This window comes from Neltuma alba, unplaced genomic scaffold, assembly GCF_004799145.2.
Source record: "Neltuma alba isolate B1F8T4 unplaced genomic scaffold, ASM479914v2 tig00013510_pilon, whole genome shotgun sequence".
Lineage (NCBI taxonomy): Eukaryota > Viridiplantae > Streptophyta > Magnoliopsida > Fabales > Fabaceae > Neltuma > Neltuma alba.
Window position 1 is genome coordinate 76,760 of NW_021637733.1, and position 18,893 is coordinate 95,652.

General features: G+C 39.6%; 1 pseudogene; it reads right to left on the reverse strand.

Moving 5' to 3' along the window:
• Window positions 1-13,997: 13,997 nt before the first annotated feature.
• On the reverse strand, window positions 13,998-18,887 carry LOC114737941 (copper methylamine oxidase-like; annotated as a pseudogene).
• Window positions 18,888-18,893: the final 6 nt, after the last annotated feature.

An 18,893-nucleotide genomic window follows, 5' to 3' on the forward strand; every position in this document is an offset into this window, starting at 1 on the left:
TTCTTTTCTTTTTCATTAAAAAAAAATGATGGTGTCATGGTTCTTAGCTTTTGCTGTCTTCAAAGAGCAGGTGGTCAAATGAATACTCAAATTATATGAAAAGGAAAAAGAAGGCCCATGCAATACAACACAGCGAATGACACAGCTCCTGTTGTGTCTGAAAAGATGGTGATATATATATTATTTGAATATATATATATATAGGAGTATAATATGGGGAGAGGGAGAGAGAGAGAGAAGGAGGACGCTCGTGTGGGAGAGGGAGAGATATAGAGGAACAGACAAGAGAACAAATGAATTCAGAGGGGGTGGGTTAGAGATAGAGATGGTGGGGTGTGAGAGAGAAGTGTCAGAGGGATGAATAATAAGAGGGAGATAATGTGAGTCTGACCTATCGTAACATGAGGGATGCTGTTTTCGCTGCCTTCTGATTCATCTCTTTGTGGGGGGCCATCCTCCTTGGATTTACCCCTTTTTTTACCTTATACTGCTCTAGGGTTTCCCTCTTACTGCATCCCCTATTTACCTGCCTTTCTCTCTCTATTCCCCAATCCCCATCACCTCCTGCTCCTGTCAAATGTATGCCATCACAAAATTTACCTTCATTGCGTTTGTTGACACACTTTCTGTTACTCTTTTACTCGTCAATAGTAATATATTAGTCTTATCAATTTCACTGGTCAATAGGAAATCTCGTTGTCCTTTCCAAGTTTCCCGCCCCCCACCACATACACATGATTATATTGATGACCGTAGAAATTGGATCAAATCCCATCACTCTATATTCTTGGTATAGTTGGTAGTGTTCATTAATCACATGATGATGAAACACCAGAAATCCCATCACGTCTGCCTCTTGTTTCTATATTTATATATTTTAAATTAATCTAGTTAAAATTAGTATATTATGTATTATTATCTGAATTTGCTTGATGAAGTGGATGATCGCCGTGTTTGGGCGTGGCTGGCACAGCAGGATCAGTCAGCCCCATAACTCCATGTTTACTACTAGGCTTGCATGAAGATTCATTATATGTATGTGCGTGCATGGCGGTCAGCTTCCTTCTGACACAGTTTGATTACACAAGCAAAGCTGAAGAAGCTAAGCTGGGTAGCTGTGGGTTTTGCTGTCTATCTCTTGGGACTTCCCTTAACATCACAATAAATCAATATATAACGAAGGAATTAAGAGGGAAGAGAGAGAGATCAAATCAGACCATGGGTAACGATGAAAGAAAGAAGGAGTGATGAATAAAGCCGTAAAATACGAGAGTCATGTATGAATCAGAATAAAGCTGCTGCAGATTTGCACGCAAAGCCATACAACAAGTCAAAAGCGTCCTCTTCATTTGGAAAACCATCTTCCCTCAGAAATCTTCAGCCTCCGTGTCAGAACTCAGAACGCATGCATTTTTGTGATGACCATCCCATACATATCACCATCCAATCCATATACCTCTCTCTGCCTACAAAAATAAATAAATAAATAAAGAAAAGTGGTCCTGTGAAGTTAATTGAGCTTTACTATATAAATTAATTTGAAGTAGCCTAATTAGGTCTTGCTGCTCTCCTACATGATGAGCAAATTGAAAGCTGGAAATTATGACAGACATTGACAAAATGCTGCAACATGCTTAACCCGTAATCATTATGGTCGGTTCCACACAACATTATGAGCAAACTGCTAAACCTCCTTCCATTAAGCCATGATTACATTCCATTATACATGTAGATTTTCGGGCATACCTGGAGTCTGCAATAAAGTCAGGTTGCCACGCGGAGGTCCGATCACGGTCACGGAGTCGGATCTGGGAAACACAGCAAATGCACCGGAGGGAAAAGGTGAGCAATGGAGTCCAGAAAAATGAGTAGTTTTTTGAAGAGGAGGAGAAAACCGTAGTCTGTATACCAACTGATCATGCGACGGTTTTGTAACTACACGTCCCATTTTAAAAGGGAAAACTGCCTCCTCGTCCAACCGTTCCCGCTCTTAGGCAAAATATATGAAAGGGCAAAAATTACAGTTAGATACCCATAATTTTTGCTATTTCATCAGGACCCCAAATGATAATTGGGCTTGGGTCCAATCCACCAAGGGTGGACTGGCCCATTTTCTTACATCTCCCACTCACACTTGGTGGATTAGATGTCGCGGGTCTAGTCTCTTCACCTTCCCTCAATTTCATACTTAGTGCTTTGCCGTGACCGCGTGGGCATGACGTCTTCGCTTGGGTCCCTGTACTAGAAATCCCTTTTAAAGGATCAGCACAAGTCACCCTCTCCTTTGTGTAGCTTGAATTTTAAATTATGCCTCAGATGTCCCAGATTTACTTATATACACTTTTTCACGGTAAATCTAATCCCTCTCGAGTCAATGGTTGACTCAGATTACCTTTCTCGTATGTCTAGTATCCACACTTATGACCACAAAATGTCATAAGGGACATGTCACAGACACTAGCATAGGTGTGTATATCATAGTTAATCTTCCTTTCGCCCAAGTATCACTTTGAAATGAATCAGTCGCTTTCTCAGCATACTACCTTAGATCGCATCATCATGACCATAGGACATATGCCAAAGTAGCAGTCACTGAAACATATCTTCATGATATTGTCAAAGTCAAAGGACACCAATAGAGGATAATTCCTCCCTGGGACTCACACAGCAATGAAGCAGGGATCTTTCACTTGCTTCCCTTTTGCGGTTCTCTCAGCACATGTGGTATGAAACACATGCTACGGTGTTACTCTTTTACTATAAGAGCGTATGTCGATTTAGATTTATTATCAACACCGTACAGACTTGGTCCAGACACACTCAGTATCTAAACCCAAATTCTTCAACTCTGCTCATTGTTATGACGTCGACGTTGAAGAGTTTGTTGTCTGGCTACAGGTATTATGGAAGTGGGATTCCAAACTTCGATCCAGCTTTATCAACGTGGATCTCATCTTGACTTGCTACACTTTAGTCAAGGCGACATAAAGTTTGTGTTTCTTCTCTACCATATCAGCATTCATTGCTGCTTTACTGGTGAACACAAATGTCTCATCTTTGTTCACTCCACCTGAGTGTCAAAGGCGGTTGCCCGTGTGAGAGAGCAAACCTTTTTAACCTGTACGACATACTAGACATTGTATACTTTCGGACAGACACATAAAGTGATAACGAAATATAATTTCATTAATGAAGCATTCATATTACACTTTACGTATGCCAAGGGCTTGTACATGTTCTTTAAAAACTTTTTCGCCTATTGGCTTTGTCAGAGGATCTGCTACCATACATTTGGTTGAAATGTATTGTACAGTAACAATCTTTTGTGCTATGTAATCTCTAACAAAATTATACTTGATGTCAATGTGCTTGGTTTTGCTGTGATACTTAGGATCTTTAGTATAGGCTATGGCTGCAGTATTGTCACAGTATACCATCACCGGATTGGTACTCTCATTTCCAAATCCAAGGTGTTTTATAAATCTCTTCAGCCATAAAGCCTCTTGCACTGCTGCAGTGCATGCCACAAACTCAGCTTCCATTGAATGTAAGGCAATGCACGTTTGCTTCTTGCTACTCCAACATATGGCGCCATTGTTGAGCAAGAAGGTATAACCTGAAGTTGACCTTCGTTCTTCTTCATCTCCGCCTACATCAGCATCGGAGTACCCAACAAGACGCAGGTCACCTCCTTCGTAGCACAGTGCATAATTGGAAGTGCCCTTTAAGTATCTCAAGATCCTCTTCACTGCTTTCCAATGCTTTTCACCGGGGTTAGACTGGAATCTGCTCACCAGTCCCACTGCATAACAGATGTCTGGTCTTGTACACATCATTGCGTACATCAGACTACCAACAGCACTGGCATATGGAACTCTTTCCATCTTCTTTTTATCAGATTCGGTTTTGGGACACATGTCAGAACTCAAAGCCACTCCAGTGGCAACGGGTGTACTCATGGGATTGCAGTCTTTCATGTTAAATCGCTCAAGAATCTTGTTGATATAATTCTCTTGTGAAAGAGAGAGGATTCGTTTTGAACGATTTCTTTGGATCTTAACTCCAAGTATATACTCTGCTTCACCCATGTCTTTCATTTCAAAATTCGACGAAAGCCATTCTTTAATAGCCACCACGAATCTAGACTATTTCCGGCTAATAGTATATCGTCTACATATAAGGATAATATGACAAAATTACCCTCAAACCGCTTAATGTAGACGCAGTGGTCTTCCTCTATCATTTGGAAGTCATATGAGGTTATTGCTTTGTGAAACCTCAAATACCACTGTCTGGATGACTGTTTCAATCCATAAATGGACCTTTTTAGTTTACAAACTTTATTTTCTTTTCCTTTTTCAATGAAACCTAATGGTTGTTCCATATAGATTTCTTCATCCAGATCACCATTCAGAAATGCGGTTTTTACATCCATTTGATGTAATTCTAAGTCTAAACTGTTTACTATAGCCAGAATAAGTCTAATAGAATTGAAACGCACAACAGGTGAGAATGTATCTTCATAATCTATTCCTTCCTGTTGTGTGTACCCCTTTGCCACTAATCGAGCCTTGTATTTGTCAATTGATCCATCCACTTTTCTTTTAATTTTGAGAACCCACTTGTTCCCAATGGCTTTACGCCCTTTTGGAAGATCAACTAACACCCAAACTTGGTTCTTTTTCATTGAGTCCATTTCTTCTTCCATAGCTTTCATCCATTCATCTTTTGCAGACCTGACAAGGCTTCTCGTACAGAACGGGGCTCATCATCCCCTTCTGGAGTAACTAAGAGAGATTCGCTTTCTATTTGAAAGCGTCTTTTGGGAACACTTTCCCTGTTACTCCTTCTGACGGGAGCTATTTGCTTATCTTTCTTTCTTTGTTCAGGTCTTGGTGTTGACCTTTCTTGGCTCCCACTCAGATTGACAGACCTAGACGATTCTGGTCTGTCAATTTGTTCTGCACTGACTTGTTCCTGTGTCTCATAAAGAGATACAGTGCGGTCAACATCTCCTCTTTAGGAAATTCAGTCTCAATGAATGTGGCATCTCTTGATTCCATTTCAGTCACTGTTCCATCTTCGTTTTCACCTATGAAAACGTATCCTTTAGATTGTTCAGAGTACCTTATAAAAATACACTTCTTTCCTCTAGGACCCAATTTCCCATGCTTGTGGGAATCATCATGAACATATGCTGCTGACCCCCAGGGTCTTAGGACACTTAGATCCTGTTTGCGTTTTGTCCATAATTCATAGGGTGTGGAAGCGACTGATTTTGAGGGCACACGGTTAAGTATGAAGGTTGCCGTTAACAAAGCATCACCCCAATATGAAATTGGTAGGTTTGCTTGAGCCATCATAGACCTAACCATGTCTAGAAGAGTTCTATTCCTCCTCTCAGCCACTCCATTCTGTTGTGGAGTGCCAGGGATAGTCAGTTGTCTAATTATCCCTTTTTCTTCACAGAGCTGTTTAAATTGATCAGATAAATATTCACGACCTCGATCAGTACGTAATGCTTTAATTTTACTGTCCATTTGATTCTCTACCTCATTTATGTATCGTCTAAAGCACTCAGTGCTTCAGACTTATGCGAGATCAAATAGACATGACCATATCGTGAAAAATCGTCAATAAAGGTAATAAAATACCAAGCTCCGTGTCTCGCCCTCACACTCATCGGACCACAGATATCAGAATGGATTAATTGCAATGGATTTTCAGCTCTTGTTCCCTTACCGAAAGGTTTTCTAGTTGCCTTACCAGCTAGACAATTTTCACATAAGGACATTTCCATGTTAGGGATTGTGCCCAACATTCCTTCTTTTGCTAGTTTAATCATTCTATTTTGATTAATATGTCCTAGTCTAGCATGCCAGATATTCATATCAGGATTGCTTGAAGAAATAGCAAAACAATCATGAGCGTTAAAACCAAAAGCAAGATCCATAACAAAAAATTTCTGGAATCTGAATGCTGAACCATAAAATTCAGAGTTGAAGGAAATGTCTGCAACTTTATCATGAAAATAAACATTAAACCCAAAGTCTACTAAGCAAATAACAGAAATTAAATTCCGTCGGATGTCGGTAGCATGAAGCACATCATGGAGTATCAAGGTCTTTCCACCACGCAAAGCAAGCTTGCAGGTGCCAATCCCTCGAACCTCGATTCTCGCATTGTTCCCAACATAAAGCCACTTGCTTTGATACGGCAACCGACGGTATTCCACGAAGGATCCCCGATCCCTGCTTACGTGGTCTGTGGAGCCTGAGTCTATAATCCAAGAAGAAGAAACAGGTTCTGTTAGAAAAACAGTACTAGAAACATATGAAACATGTGAATTCACATAATTCACTAATACCTTTTCGCTTTCAGCCTGTTTGGAACAGTCACGTGCGAAATGGCCCATTTGTTGGCAGGCGAAGCATTTGACCTTCTTCAGGTCTAGCTTCTTCTTCCCGCCTTTCTTTCCCTTCTTCTTAAATTGTTTCTTGCCCTTTTTAAATTGAGGACCGCCCTTCTTCCCTTTCTTTTGGGGCTTCTTGCCCTTTTTGAAATTGGGCTTAGATTGGGAAGTACCAGCATCCTCAGTTAAATAAGTCTGTCCAGAGCTCTTGTAAGCCTCTAGACGTTCATCTTCCAGCTCCAGATGCTTAGCTACATCGTTAAAAGTGATGATGTTTTCATTGTGGGTTAGGTTGACTTTCATGTGCTCCCAACTTGCAGGGAGTGACCTGATGACAGCCTGCACTTGCTGCTCATCAGACAGATTATGTCCAGCTTCCTTCAGTTCCCGGATCATATTGGCCATCTCTCTCAGATGTTGCTTCATAGGATTGTTTGGCTTGAGCTTATAGGTATCAAACTTAATCGTCAACCTCCTAAGCTTGGTCGTAGAGACACCGCCAAACTTATCCTTTAATGCTATCCACATGGCCTGTGCAGTTTTGTGCGACTCAAACTCACACATCAGGTCATCAGCCATGGAGCTCAAAAGCGTGATTCTTGCTATGCTATTCTTCTTTTTCCAGGTTAGATATGCCTCTTGGTCTCTCCTGTGCTGGTTTGTGTTGCCAGCCTCAGGTTCAACCATAGCAGTGGTGAGAGGCTCTATCGCATCCTGTTCCTCTAGGATATACTGGACCTTTCGGTGCCAGATGTCCCAGTTGTCCCCGTTAAGCTTTTCTCCCTTGTTCAATTCAGCAATTATGTTCTTGGTTGCCATTCTTAGTTCTGTGACAAATCTATCCCACATTAATCTATGTTCTCTTTAAAGAGAACCGAACCAAAGAACATTTCAGTTATATAGCACAATGAAGTATACAATGTAATGTGCCTATATTATCCTCAATCAGTAAATAATGAAATTACTAGATCCATGATCAGGAGAATACGTTTGTACCTCCCATCACACAGATACTAACAACAATCATCATGTCCTATCAAGGATTTTATATAAGCACTTCAAAAAAAATGTAACCTTTAGAAGTCTTATCTTCCTAAAAGCTCCCACTTATAAAAGGCATACACATGATATTCACAAATAATCATACAACAATAATTCAAGTAATTTCATTAAATGAAATAACATACTTAGTCTGTTTACAATGCATGAAACCACAAATTCACGGTGAATACAAATATTACATCATTTGATATGAACATAAACGTAATCAAGCATTGCTTTTCTTAGGCTTCTAAGTTTGCGCGTTTTGTTCATGAAGGAGGACACTAGCTCTATGGCCCAAATCCAGTAAGACTTTCTTATGGGTTTGCCTTTAGGTCCGCCTCTAACTCTTATTGCTCTTATGTACTCCATTATGACTCTTAGGTAGAACTCTGTATTCTTCTTATCGGTCATGTAATGGACGTAGCTAGCGAGCACACCATTGATGCCTTTTATGTTTGTCAATTTAGCTGCATCACTTTCAGCTATTCTCATAGCTAAAGCAGGGGTACAGGGTTGATCCACCTCTTCGCCTTCCTCCACTTCGGTTTTATTGGGAAGATCTAGCGAATCATTACAGACCAAATGAGGTTCGGTACGGAGGGGTTCAGTGGGAAACAAAGATTCTGACTCAGGTCCAGAATCCATTAACTCCTCCGGGATTTCTTGAGGAACCTCTTCAGGGTCCTCTTCAGGATCCTCATCCTCTGGCTCATATTCTGGAACTGCATTATCCATGTATGAGTATTCCAATGAACCATCTTGGATATTTTCAGTGCTACTAGAAGCCTCTTGCTTCATTTTCACCTAGAACAAAATAATTTAAATTATTCTGAATATTCTGGAATTTATTTCCGCATGAAAAATACCAGAAAATACACTGAAAATACTCACAAATAGATCCTTAATTATCTCCAAAATTACCAAATTATATATCAAAATAAAGATCTTGATTTTAGGGATTTTTAGAGACAAACCGCACCTCAAACGGACCTTTCACGCGCCTACACGCGCCCCTAGAAGGAAAAAATTAGCGAAAAATCGAAAAAAAAAAAAATTCCCACTCGCCCTGTCGGCGCGTGTACTTCACGCGCCTCCATGCAGCTCGCCCCGGCTACACGCGCCGAACCGGCGGCCTCCACGCGCCACGAACTGTCAGATGGGGTCCCCACGTGCCAAGGTGGGGTGCCACGTGGCAGAACGCGCCACGTGGCGCTGCTTGGTCAAAAATTTTTTTTTTTTTTTTTTTTAATTCTCGTTTTTTTTTTTTTAATTAAAAGTATTTGGACCGGTTGGGTTTGGGTCCATTTCGGCCCAACCGGTTCCCTTCAAAATTTTTTTTTTTTTTTTTTTTTTGGTCTGGGCTGGATCCTGCCTCCAGCCCAGTACACCCTTTCCCTTTTTTTTTTTTTTTTTGGTCTGGGCTGGATCCTACGTCCAGCCCAGTAAATACCCTTTTTTTTTTTTTTATACAGGAGGGGCCAAAACGACGCCGTTTTGGCCCCTGGAGGTCTCCTTCAACCTCCAGCCGGGTCGTCTTGACCCGGCTTCTGCAACCGGGTCGGGTCCGACGGACCCGTCGGACCCGCTTTCTTCTCTCCTCCGTATCTCCGCCGTCCGGTGTCCGTTTTTAGCCTACTTTATATCATTTTCTTCGTTTTTTCGAGTTCTACGCAATGGGATAAATTTTGAAACCTAAAAACTTGATTTTAAGCAAACTCAAAAACGAGAACCGTACGGCCAAAAGAATATCAGTGTAAAACGATCTTCACAGAGGCAAAGAAGCAACCCAGTATGTCTAAACATAAATATAAGATACAAAAACGATCATACTGAAAGTAAAATGGAGGATTTGCATAATATATTGAAGCAAATCGCAAGTTACTCAGACCGAACAATCAGATAAAAATACCGATATGAAAACGCAGGCCACTGAATCAATAGGAAAAAACACATGCTCTGATACCAATGTAGATTTTCGGGCATACCTGGAGTCTGCAATAAGTCAGGTTGCCACGCGGAGGTCCGATCACGGTCACGGAGTCGGATCTGGGAAACACAGCAAATGCACCGGAGGGAAAAGGTGAGCAATGGAGTCCAGAAAAATGAGTAGTTTTTTGAAGAGGAGAGGAGGAAAAAACCGTAGTCTGTATACCAACTGATCATGCGACGGTTTGTAAACTACACGTCCCATTTTAAAAGGGAAAACTGCCTCCTCGTCCAACCGTTCCCGCTCTTAGGCAAAAATATATGAAAGGGAAAAAAATTACAGTTAGATACCCATAATTTTTGCTATTCTCATCAGGACCCCAAATGATAATTGGGCTTGGGTCCAATCCACCAAGGGTGGACTGGCCCATTTTCTTACAATACAGATTCCCAGTTTCATTATCATCATACTAGTTAATAATTTATTTCCCCTTTCCCATAAAACAATTAAGGGTGGAAAAAAAGAAAAATCTGCAGTTTGCGATTTGATCATCATCATCATCATCTCATCAAACAGAAATTTAGCGATGACATCGACTGGGGGAATTAGATAGTTTGATGATTCTCAATATTCCTCTGGTTGTGAGGCAGTAGTTATGTGTGTGGACAGTGATAATGATAATCATTATCAGCAAAATTAGAGGCAGTAACATTGGTGTTATTAAAAAGGCAGCTTCCAGAAATGTCATAATGAAACCACTCCATAAAAGAAACCAAAAACCCTTCATCATTCCTCTAAACCCTTTCGCCTTTTTTCCTTTGGTTCTTCTTCAAAACGTTAACCTATGCAAAGCCTTCCTTCTCACAATCAGTCCAACCCTAAATAATTTACCTAATTATGCCCACCCACAGCTTATAACTAACGTCAACTACATGTATCATTTCTTCTAGTCTAGTTGAATTAATTATCTTAACTTGTTTCAAAAAAATTATTGGTAGAAAGGTTAGAATTTTTTTTAATATTATATATATATATCAAATGTCAAGTTGTCAACGAAATTAGATCAAATGGAAGTATGGAAAGGGAAACGGTATAAATTATATTTTTAGTAAATTATAGGGAAACGAGTGTAATTTAAACCTGAGAGCATCAACGTAACAAAGAAAGAAACGTGGAAAAAAAATGAAGGGAAAGATATGATGTTAATTACTGTAAATGTTGTAATACTTTATGGGTCAACTAATGGGGCGTCCGACAAAATGCTTTTGGAGAGTAATAAAAAAAGGTTTTGAATTTAACAATTCCTAGCCTAGCATATTTTCATGCCGACAGGAACTGCCTCCTCCTTAAAAGGGAAAGCAAGCTTAAAAGAAAAACCCATGTCCCAACTATGTCATCGGTGTTCATTACATATGTCTAAAAATAAACAGCTATTATATATTATTGTTTTATTTTATATATTAACACTAACCTCAGTTTCAACTCATCCTAGCTAATGATTAAAGTTAAGACCCTACCGTCAGCTCTATCTTCAATTTAAAACTTATAATATAATCCACTAAGTTTGTGTTGAATTCTTATCTTAACAGCGCATGGCTGAACGACACATTTCACTATGAAAATATTGTTTACCAGCAAGCTTTGTTTCTTCATATGGTAATCGGGACTAGAACAAGGAAATGAAAGAAAAGGAAGGTTAGGTAGATAACAATGATGCTTGGTGTTTGGGCTAAAATTGGATGCCATTTTGGTGCGCTGAACATGAACATAACTGAGAGCTTTTAATTTGTTTCGTGATTAGAAGTAGAATGTGCAAAACAATGTCACAGAGACAGATTAGACTCACTGTCGTTAGAAAATAGAAATGATGGATCTTTAAGCCTTAAAGACCTGAGGAATATAATTATAAGCGCAAGTCAGAAGAAGTATGATGATAGAATGTAATGAGTTGGGGATTAAAAACATATCGTTTCAGGCATCATTGCAAAATATCGAGTAAAGTGTGTTTGACATTATGTGACTCTTTTACCTGGCGAAAAAAATTGCAGAACAGAATGCTTTTCCCCTATTGATTCGGCTTTTTAGCCTTAAAGTGATTTAAGAAACACCACAAAGGAAACAAACAATTCCTTCCCCCCCCCCCCTCCCTATTTGCTTCTTGTTTTTAGGGCCAAACAAAAGCCAACAAACAAAGCATTCCTTGATTTGGAAGTCTCTATCATAGCTTCTTCTGAAAGATAATTAATATCTATGGTTGACATCTCCAAAAATGTGTTGATGACCCCATTGCGCTTTCCTCATTCAAATAACAACATCTTATAAAGTATATATTTTTCGGAGAAACTAGTACTTGCAGATGATGACTGAGAAGTGGGTTTCCAGTTAAATGCCTCATCCAACAAATAATAAGTGGTAGTCTCAGTTTCTTTGTTTCTCTCATGTACCAGTGAAGCATTATATTACTAGTTTTTATATGATCATGCCAAGATTGTTTTTGGACCGAACACACTCATAAGCAAACAATATCCAAATTCCAAAGAGGTAAAGACATGATTTTCTCTAGAAAAGGCAGAGAAAAGTTCACTATTTGATGTCGTTCAGAGTACGTAGATGGAGGTAAAGTAATTAGAACCTGTAGATACGTAATTATTGAGCAGCTAGAAATATGGAATCACGTGCTTTCCACGAGAAACTGTTGACTTTGTACTGGAGGGAGCATCATGGTATTACGTTTTTTTTGAAGACCTGAGAAAAGGACTGCATAACAAACTGATATATTGTGCGGCAAGTGGCGATTCAGGGTGGTTCAATCTTCTGCCATCAATTCATGAATAGTTCACAATCTACGATCTGATAAAAATGTTTTAACCTTCAATTTAATTTGATTTCCATGACGACACAGATCAGGGTCATAGGTCTGGTCCAACGAGGCCATAAAATTATTCCAAAAAATTAATACACTATGGCAGCCTTCTGAAGTTTCATGCAGGAACAAGTACTCCAAGATAGAAGTCCCACCTGAAGTTGCATCAGAAGGCAGAAATACTACTTATTTGGATTTTGGAAGCTGAATTGACCATTATTACGATCCATCCACATGCACATTTCTTATCCGCACCACGACCATGGGACAATTTTCTGAACCCCCCCCCCAAAAAAAAATTCAGTGCCTGAGCAAATTGCAACAGGTGAAAAAGAGACGATCTCAAACTCCATATTCACTTCTTTACAAGTTTTAGGGGGTATTTGAGTGAAAACCAAACTATGATTTTGAAAGTAATTTTACAGTAAAATAAATATATGGAAGAGTTTGTCTCGACTTGCAGAAAGTGTTTTTTTGGGATTACCTAAACACCTTCTCAGTCATTGCATTACTTATCGTTTTATATTTACAGGCAAGGATGCCAGGGGATTTCTTTAGATTTAAGTTTCCTAAAATGTCTTTGAATCATTCGTTCTCATGTCGTGCATTCTTCATTGATCACCACGCTAGCATCTCTATCTCATGCCACCCGTTCTGATTGCTGCTCAGAATATTTCCAACATGTCCTCAGTCAACTCATATGATCACCTCGTACAAGCTAGCATACCAGACTTGCTCCAAACAATGTGGGCTTATTGGTGGAAGATAGAACTCCAGAATGTCTTAATTTGGATAACATGATCCATTATTATTGTTATTGTTATTATTTTATTATCATTTTTGGTTTAAAAAACGGAATTTATGTGCATGCATCATATCGCAGTCTACATAACCGCAGAAGAAAAGCTAATGTACCAAGTTTGGGCAATAGTTTCTGGAAACAAATTTGTACACCAGTTCGTTTTCCTGCTAATTGAGTTATTTTGTTTTCACATATAGTTAAATCAATATGGACTCGCTAGATACAATTTCATTTTTCAAACACTTGAAGAGGATGAATTGTTTGACAAATAGAAAACAGAGAAATTCACTGCAATGGAGCGCCCTGATTAAGAGTCAAGTGGTGTATGACTAACACTTCCTTCGAATCAAGATGTCAAGCCATCCCAGGGCATTGGTAGCAGCAATTTGTGCTCACGGTGATTCGGTGAAGCAGCCTCCTTGAGTCGAACAATGTGAACAATGGACCAGACCCAGGTGACGAAAGATTCGACAAAGTTCGAAACCTTCCTGAAACCAGCGGCGGTGAAACGATTGAGAGTAATATAGAAAATACGGGAAATAATTTCAATGCTCTTTGATCCGGATGACCAATTTGGAATGTTTGATCAAGTGCTGACCATCGGCTAAAGTTGACCGGCTACTGGCCAATTGCTGGCAGCTGGCTGACATTTATCGTTCACTGGTCAAATGAATATATCTTACTTTAATAGTTTTAAAATTTAAAATTAACAAGTGAATGGTCTATAATTAATTGAAAATAATAGCAGATAGTTCATCCATTATACACGAGTCACTGGGAAGCCACTCTTGTTCACTTCAAAGCTTAAAGTTCGAATAAACGATGAGACAATAGAAAATAGAGTATAGTACGGCTCAAGTCAAGAATACAGAGGAGGCAGCAGAATAGTAATTAAGTCTGAAGAAGGAGAGCAACAAACAAATAAGGATTTGAGGAAGGAGACAAGCATCTAAAGCTTAGACACTAATTCATTTGGATGGGCTTGTTGTCTTTGCTCTCATTGTCCTTACTGTCCATCTCACATGGATTAGGGGGCACATCTACAGCAGGCGAGCAGTTGAAGAATCCATGAGGCTGCACCCAAACACGACCACCGTCACTCACAATTCCCACTACTACTTTTCAATCTCAACACCATACTCAAGTTTATAAACGCCAGGTTGCATTGCAAAGCTTACAACATTTTGATTGAAGAAGGAGGAGGAGGCACTTACCATGAGCATAAAACCAATGCGCTCTACTGGCATAACAGGCCAGTCTTCCAGCGAGGGACATGAGTGATTCCAAATACGTACCTGCATTTAATCCCAGTTACTCCCATAATGTGGAACCATATCATGAGCTAAAAATATACTCCTTCTGGTTCTAAATATAAGACTCACTTTATAGTGTACATTACACTACAAAGTGGGTCGTCTAATTAGGACAAGAGGAGTAACATATAACATAAACAACTCAATATGTTCATGTTTGTCGCAGAGTTGCACAATTAAAATAAACATCACGGATACAAGTAGTGCCTGGCAAATTCAGTATTATCATCAGTTTATAAAAGCTGAAATGAATCAATGTGCTATTGATGAGCTATTAGAGAGAGAGAGAGAGAGAGGAACCATAGAACTATATCAGCTTCTTCCAAAGATCGATTCTGCTTCACCCACGAAGCTAGTCCTTCACCTATGCGAGGGCTTTGATTAGGGAAATCCCCTCCTGGGAACATCTCCTCCCGTGAATATGGCGTCACCCAAAGATTATGCTTCAAGAAGGCAGCTCTTCTTAAGAACATGGCCTCAGGAGCTGCTAATGGTAAGCAGTTTGAACCAGGTACTAGCTTGTATCCCGTCAATTGCCCCGTTCTATTTCCTGTTCTGGTATTCCTCACCTAAACCATTATTAAAATCACAACCAAATATCAACAACAATCAAAACAAAACTTCCATAAACTCGGCCATTGCTAGTGGTAACATTTGAGAAAAAGAAAAGTCAACAAGCACGACATTATCAACAACAGACAAAACTTGACCATAAAACCCAGAAAAGCCTTACAATCCAATGTCGGGCGGTCAAAGGATTGCAATCCCTCATGGCTTCCGACTCAGATTTGAGCGGAGCCTCTTCTGCGTAGAATGCATTATTGTGAACATTATCATTCCCAGGCTTCTCAACTCTGACGTTGACCTCTACAACCTGACATACGTGAAGGGTGGGTAAAAATGTGGACTTGGAAAATAACTGTCACGAAGTAATTAGTGTATGATCGAACAGGAAATGCAATATGCATATTGAAGCAATCAGTAACAACATGCAACTAGTTCAAACAGAATACACCACTCAAACGGGACGGAGAATCCAGATAATTATTACGTAAACTCAATCTCAAATAGAAAGGGATATTATAGGATACTAATCAATGCATTGTAAGAGCTATAGATAGCAACTGTGTGGGCATGATGTTCGGACTACATTCAAGACTTCACTTACCTGGACTGTGGTTCTACTTCAACGGATTTGCAGCTGCTGATTTACATCAAAGAGATCAAATCGAATTCTTTCAGGATAAGACAGCGGTGTTAAGCAATAACAACAGTTGATATATATCAAATATATTTCTTAAGGAGGGAAAATCATCCTCATCGGACTGTGAAGTCAACGAAATTTATTATATTCTAAAACTGTTATCATTAAAATTGGTTGAAATGCCAGCAACAATAGATGTTGACAGAAATGGAAAAGCACATTTTATTCTATAATAAACGTCTACGTAAAAAAATAATAAAGAAAATTGTAATTCAAGTGGAGCTACCTGATTCAAAGCTTCACCAGGTTTAGAATCAACAGCCATGTCCATGCGAGCAACAAAGAAGTGTTGGTGGACGGGAGCATACAAGCCTGGTGCAATCGTGGTACCATATTTTCTAGACTCTCCAGGTTACTCGCTCCTAAGCTGAGGATTCCGGTTAGCTTGACCTCAGCTTCAATTTTTCATCCTGGAACAATGCATTCCACACACTTTTTACCAAAAGAAATACCGGTTAACGAGACGAAGTAACTAGTGAAAAGATAATTGACTTGCCTGATAAAAGTGCCAGAAAAATCCATACTCATAGTTGGCACTGTACACATAAAAGAAAACGAAAGTCTTCTTGACCTTCGGACTTCTGCTAAGCCAGTTCTCCAGTCTTGATGCTTCCATAGGATTCCATGATCCTCTTCATGCAAACAAACACAATTTTCAATTGTCTCAACTCCTCCAGTGAAATTTGTGAAGTGAGCATCAAAATATTTAATGACCCCCAAACAATCACAACCCTGCAACAACATATTTAACTTAAAGCCCACATAATATATTTTATTCAGAGAAAAGATCAACATGACAAGCAAAATTATTAGGATAGAGGATAGAATATCATTCTAAAACCTTCTTGAGAGAATGTGCATTTTTTCCCAGGCCATCTTCCCCAGCATCAAAAGCATTTTTCTGTAATGTGGTTCATCTGGATCTCCATACGGCACAAACCATCTCCACATAAACTCAAACTATGTGCAACACGGCCTTCGCCCTCGACTACCATCAACGTAGGCACAGAGTATATAACCAAAGCCTTCCCTGGGGGTAAATCCAATTCGAAAGTTCCACTGTTAATAAGCAAAACAACCAGGAGATAGTTACATTCAGAAATAGTGTAATTCCTTGCTATTTTGTTGCTTTCTAGATTTAAAAAGTACAGATCAATGCATGTTTTCGCATCCACCTTCTGCCATTCTACATAGCGACCGTTAACTCGAAAGCTGGGACCTTCAGGCTGAATGATTTGTAAGGGCTTTACATCACTTCTATCAGAGCCACCCCTTGTTTCCACCTGCAGTTGTTAGTTCTCAAGGGATCAACGGAGGAGGCAGAGGAACAAGTTTACGGTCTTCAAATTCAATCACCTCCATCTTCTGCATATCAACACGCACATAGATGCCCTCAACTGGACGTGCATAGCCATTTTCCATAGGGCAATCACTCTCACTACGACAAATATAAGTGGTTTAGCCAGTCTTCGGCTGGGACCATCATCTTGGCCATGATAACCAACACACCTGCAGCAACATTATGGAGGACTAAGTTTATAAAGTGAAATGTGCAACGAATGATAGCATCTTCTCCGAACAAATACTCTGAGAAGAATGGAAGTCCAGTTAAATTACCATGCATCAACCATTACAAGGTCCATGTCTTCAATGCCCCTTCTCTTCATAGCCTCTCTAAAAGGTGGAAAGTCTTTGACGACAGCTTCACATTCTGCATACTCCACAGCATCCTGAAGATCAAAAGATAGAGCGGAATTGACAATACACCAACGAAATATGTATTATCTCCATTGATTATGTTCTGAAATATTAAGAATGAAACCTTTATTTCTCATTTGACCCATCTGACGAACCAACCCAATTCTTGTCTCATAGGGAGGGAGATGGGGAATATACAAACCTCTGAATACAACGTTAAGAGCTGCGGAAAAGGAATCAACAATAAACAACTATTGATTCCGATGCTTGGGGTCTTTTTTCTTCCAATTTTGTTTATTCTTAGTGAGATTAGCATTAGCCAGAATCAAAAGGTGCGAGCAAAAGAGCCAGAAATTAAACCCACCATTGCAGGCTGAACATCTGGAATAACCTGTGATGAAATTACTTTTCCCCTGTGATGACCACCTCGAGTTACTGCGTGTACTTCTGATAGTTCAACAATCCACACACTAGTCTGGTTTGACTTCTTATCGTAAACGACGAGTTTAGCACATCTGGGAGGCAGCTTAATCGGAAAATTAGGCCCTCCTTTAGTCTTAGGAAGTAATGACGGTTGAAAAGGAGGGAAGAAATATGCATCTGCTAGTGCAACAACATGTTTGTCTGGTTCCAGCAGAACAACTTCAGTGAAGCGCATAGCATCTCTGACCTGGAAGAAATATAAGCAGTGGGTAAAGAAATAATCGAACTGTTACACTGGAACTCAATTTTATTCAGATAATAACTAATGCTAAAAACAAAAAGCAACAAAGCGATCCCCTTTAAAACATTCACTGTGCATATAATAACCTCAGGTGTGGCTCCAGCTGCTCTGACAGTAGCCACTGCCACGGCGATCTCAGCAGCGGATAAAGGATCTAGAGGGTGGCTTGACTGGGCCCTTGGCATTAAAGTGATTCCTGGTCGTTATATAACAACTATAAATGAGAAAACTTGCATGACTATTTAAAGAGCGGGGAAAAACAAGAAAAAAGAATGGCAAACATTCCTTTAGATGAAAATAACATAGGAAACAGAGCAAGAATATCGTGACCCTGATCTCAATGATGCTTTTCATGCAGAGAGGCATTTGAATTTTAACCGACCATAAAGATATTCATACCCAGAATTTGACGGTCTCCAAAGTGAACATAACCTATATACTATGAGATGTCATTTTTATGCTTGTCTTTTATTAGACATAACGCATCTCTGTTTTGGTCTATGTTTCAATCTAACAGACTCTCTGTACTGAAATTCAAAGGATCACAGAAAGAGATGAAATAAGAAAACAGCACTGAGCCAAGAGCGCTGTAAGAAATTGAGACAAAAAAAAAAAAAAGAGAGAGATAAATTTACAGGCCAGGAGGGCAGAGGAACTTGAAAGAAATCAAAGAATATCAAGCAAAATCTCACATCAAGAAGAGTTGCAATCTGCAATCTGGCATCTAATGTGGCATGAACCAAAACAAAATAATAAGAACAAAATCAGAGGAGTTGTGAAAGCGATACCTTTGGGGGCGGCAGCATTGGTGGAAGGTTCTGGAAGCGGATCAACAGGGTTGATCAA